General features: G+C 52.6%; 1 non-coding gene across 1 annotated transcript in view; it reads right to left on the reverse strand.

Moving 5' to 3' along the window:
- Positions 1-1,081, reverse strand: part of LOC124752948 — a 1,909-nt gene extending 828 nt beyond the window's left edge. The window contains exon 1 of the ribosomal RNA XR_007012292.1: positions 1-1,081. This exon is cut by the window's left edge and continues 828 nt beyond it. This is a non-coding gene — a ribosomal RNA (small subunit ribosomal RNA).
- Between the last annotated feature and the right edge of the window lie 3,919 nt (positions 1,082-5,000).

Below are 5,000 nucleotides of genomic sequence, written 5' to 3' on the forward strand. Positions count from 1 at the left end.
TAACTTTCGTTCTTGATTAATGAAAACATACTTGGCAAATGCTTTCGCTTCTGTTCGTCTTGCGACGATCCAAGAATTTCACCTCTAACGTCGCAATACGAATGCCCCCGCCTGTCCCTATTAATCATTACCTCGGGTTCCGAAAACCAACAAAATAGAACCGAGGTCCTATTCCATTATTCCATGCACACAGTATTCAGGCGGGCTTGCCTGCTTTAAGCACTCTAATTTGTTCAAAGTAAACGTGCCGGCCCACCGAGACACTCAATAAAGAGCACCCTGGTAGGATTTCAACGGGGTCCGCCTCGGGACGCACGAGCACGCACGGGGCGGTCGCACGCCTTCGGCTCGCCCCACCGGCAGGACGTCCCACGATACATGCCAGTTAAACACCGACGGGCGGTGAACCAACAGCGTGGGACACAAATCCAACTACGAGCTTTTTAACCGCAACAACTTTAATATACGCTATTGGAGCTGGAATTACCGCGGCTGCTGGCACCAGACTTGCCCTCCAATAGATACTCGTTAAAGGATTTAAAGTGTACTCATTCCGATTACGGGGCCTCGGATGAGTCCCGTATCGTTATTTTTCGTCACTACCTCCCCGTGCCGGGAGTGGGTAATTTGCGCGCCTGCTGCCTTCCTTGGATGTGGTAGCCGTTTCTCAGGCTCCCTCTCCGGAATCGAACCCTGATTCCCCGTTACCCGTTACAACCATGGTAGGCGCAGAACCTACCATCGACAGTTGATAAGGCAGACATTTGAAAGATGCGTCGCCGGTACGAGGACCGTGCGATCAGCCCAAAGTTATTCAGAGTCACCAAGGCAAACGGACCGGACGAGCCGACCGATTGGTTTTGATCTAATAAAAGCGTCCCTTCCATCTCTGGTCGGGACTCTGTTTGCATGTATTAGCTCTAGAATTACCACAGTTATCCAAGTAACGTGGGTACGATCTAAGGAACCATAACTGATTTAATGAGCCATTCGCGGTTTCACCTTAATGCGGCTTGTACTGAGACATGCATGGCTTAATCTTTGAGACAAGCATATGACTACTGGCAGGATCAACCAGGGAGCTGCGTCAACTAGAGCTGAGCAGCCGGCCGCCCGGGAGTGTGTCCCGGGGGCCCGCGCGAACACGCAAGCGTCCGCTCAATCATTCTGCAAACAGGAGGAGGCTGAGCTCCCCTGCACAATACACCTCGAAACCCTCTCAGGTCCCGGCGGCGCGCAGCGCCGTCCCAAGTACTTGGTCGGGTTCGAGAGAGGCGCAATCGCCCGGAGTTAGGCGAGTAGACGCTTTCGGTGCGACCACCCGTGCTCCCAACTGAGCTTGCCGCTGCCGACAGAGGCCCGGGAGCGTGCTGTCGTGGCATTGCCGGCGGGAGACAACACGCGCCACCTACGGTGACCGGCAGCTCCAACGCCAGCGCCACAGAAGGACAAAAGCCCCACTTGGGTGCCGAAGCGAACTCTCCCAGCACAGCGCACGCGCCAACACATCCGCACAGCTGCGATACAAACCACCAGCGAGAACCGCTGGGGCGACCGAGCAGCAGACGGCGTCGCGGCGCCGAGCGGCAGCGCATCCTCAACGCACACAGTCCTCAATCGGACCAGCACACTGAAGATGTCCACCGCGCTTCGCACCGGGCCCGCGAGGACCTACTTTGGCCGCACGGCGCCGCGCGCAGGGTGCGCCGGCGCGCAGCTGCGACGCCTGCCGCGTCCGTCGGCCGGCGCGCCTGCCACTGGCCGCCCCCACCAGCCGGCTGTAGCGCGTGCGCCCACGCACCGCGCGGCCAGCACGCCGGGAGGCGCCCCCTCACCGGCCGGGGACGGTCCCACCCAGCCACCGCCGCGTATCGCTTCACACCCAGATGCCGTTCAGTTTCGTCGGCATGGTGGGTATCGCTGGAACAACCGGTTAGTACCTCAACCTATCGTCGCCATCACCGATTCACCCCTAGCGAGAACAACCGCACCACAACAGGTTACCATTTGTTCATTTGCGTAACTTCACCAGAAAACGCAGGCGTCCATCGCCATTTGCAACTTCCACGATTATTGCATGCCTGTGTCAGGTGTCACGCCACACTACGTCTGCCCACATACACGCAACAAAATGTGCACGCCTAGACAATACGTGGAAGGTGGCCCCCGTACGTATGCGATGTCCATTGCTCGAACGACTGTCAACCGGCCTCTGTAGCATGTCGCAGATATGGAACGCGGTGCACCATGCCATCACGGTGTGTGAGGAGAGACGACTAGGTCCGAATACATCAACAGACAGCTCATGCTGATCGCCATCCACGGCGTCCGTTCCTCCCACACGTCTCTATGGCGTACCACACTGCAATCCAGCTCTCATAGGGAGACGACACGTAGCTGCGTGCACAATATTTGCACTGTATGGTCCGCCGTTTTTGGGCGCAGTCGTTGTACGGTCACACATGTGCCACGATGTATCATTCAGTACATAAGGACGAATGTGCAGTACAGATTGTGGTTTACGCGTACGACATTAGCGGACAGTTGACACAGGCCGCACCACAACGTAGCCTGAGTACGTCGCATGCGGAGGGCATTGAACATGCAAAGTTCTCACCAACCAGCTTGCGAAGGCAGGGGGCAAGGTGGGGACGTGGGGAGGGGCGGCATGTACGTCCTGCTGCCATCCACATTACAGTGTACAGCAGGAGCATGTGGAAAGTGAGCAAGACTTGCAAGGTGTTTAACATGAAGCGATACACAGGGGAGCGGGGAGTGCGAGTAGCGAACTATATTGCGAGGGTTGCGGGTGGGCAACACTACACTAATTGAACGAGTCGTATAACAATTACAGAGCAGGTTTAGGCGACAACGTGGGTTACGTTAGGCGACAACGTGGGTTAGGTTAAGGCACGACGTGGGTTAGGTTAAGGCACGACATGGGTTAGGTTAAGGCACGACATGGGTTAGGTTAAGGCACGACATGGGTTAGGTTAAGGCACGACATGGGTTAGGTTAAGGCACAACATGGGTTAGGTTAAGGCACAACATGGGTTAGGTTAAGGCACAACATGGGTTAGGTTAAGGCACAACATGGGTTAGGTTAAGGCACAACATGGGTTAGGTTAAGGCACAACATGGGTTAGGTTAAGGCACAACATGGGTTAGGTTAAGGCACAACATGGGTTAGGTTAAGGCACAACATGGGTTAGGTTAAGGCACAACATGGGTTAGGTTAAGGCACAACATAGGTTAGGTTAAGGCACAACATAGGTTAGGTTAAGGCACAACATAGGTTAGGTTAAGGCACAACATGGGTTAGGTTAAGGCACAACATGGGTTAGGTTAAGGCACAACATGGGTTAGGTTAAGGCACAACATGGGTTAGGTTAAGGCACAACATGGGTTAGGTTAAGGCACAACATGGGTTAGGTTAAGGCACAACATGGGTTAGGTTAAGGCACAACATGGGTTAGGTTAAGGCACAACATGGGTTAGGTTAAGGCACAACATGGGTTAGGTTAAGGCACAACATGGGTTAGGTTAAGGCACAACATGGGTTAGGTTAAGGCACAACATGGGTTAGGTTAAGGCACAACATGGGTTAGGTTAAGGCACAACATGGGTTAGGTTAAGGCACAACATGGGTTAGGTTAAGGCACAACATGGGTTAGGTTAAGGCACAACATGGGTTAGGTTAAGGCACAACATGGGTTAGGTTAAGGCACAACATGGGTTAGGTTAAGGCACAACATGGGTTAGGTTAAGGCACAACATGGGTTAGGTTAAGGCACAACATGGGTTAGGTTAAGGCACAACATGGGTTAGGTTAAGGCACAACATGGGTTAGGTTAAGGCACAACATGGGTTAGGTTAAGGCACAACATGGGTTAGGTTAAGGCACAACATAGGTTAGGTTAAGGCACAACATAGGTTAGGTTAAGGCACAACATAGGTTAGGTTAAGGCACAACATAGGTTAGGTTAAGGCACAACATAGGTTAGGTTAAGGCACAACATAGGTTAGGTTAAGGCACAACATAGGTTAGGTTAAGGCACAACATAGGTTAGGTTAAGGCACAACATAGGTTAGGTTAAGGTACAACATAGGTTAGGTTAAGGTACAACATAGGTTAGGTTAAGGTACAACATAGGTTAGGTTAGGTTAGGTTACACGTTGTTGTAAGGAAAGGTGTAGGGGGGGGCGGGGGCGGCAGGTTCGTTGATAGTGATTATAGTAAGTGAATGCTTGTGACATGATCAGATTTGTCACGTCAGGATGCACCTTTGGCTTATTAGAGGCGGCGCTCCAATTCTATGCTTGTGTCAGACCTGTGTCTTTGACTCATGTCATTGTTTGTGCGCTGTGACAGGAGGTACTATTGTGATGTTGGGTGCACCGTTGTATAGGACATGTGTGGGTGTTGGTGCCTGATCTGCGCAATGGTGGATGTCGAAAGGGTGGGATATTGTATTTTCCGCATGGACCTCCTGGTCTGGTTGTGATAGTGTGGATTGTGTAATGTGGCGGAGAGGATGCACTGGATGTTGTTCCATGCTGGTGCTTACATATTGTATGTGCGCCCGTTAGAAGCAGAGAGTGGTGCGTGATCAGAGTGGCTGGCTGACGTGTGGTTCCCATTGTGGGCAGACTCTTTCAGCATGTATACGGACAGTTGTATATATATTCTGTAGTTTGATGGCTCTGCATTGATTACTAATCAGCGCCGTGTGTACGGGTAATCTGGTTCCAGTCCAAAATGTTCCATCTGTGTACATTAGTGACAAAGACTCCCCTCATGCAGTGGGGCTCGGTCTGTTATAACTCTTCCGCGTAATATATTTGCCCCACGTTTTTGCGACTGCGAGTGCGAGTGCAACGCGCATGGGGACCGACATGCTGATGGCTCGGTATCGGACGCCGTACAGTGAGCAACGCGATCGCGTCTCTCGCTCGTAAGTGGTACAGGTCGCGGCTCATGTATAGGGACAGCGGGAATG

Source organism: Schistocerca piceifrons, unplaced genomic scaffold (assembly GCF_021461385.2).
Source record: "Schistocerca piceifrons isolate TAMUIC-IGC-003096 unplaced genomic scaffold, iqSchPice1.1 HiC_scaffold_496, whole genome shotgun sequence".
Lineage (NCBI taxonomy): Eukaryota > Metazoa > Arthropoda > Insecta > Orthoptera > Acrididae > Schistocerca > Schistocerca piceifrons.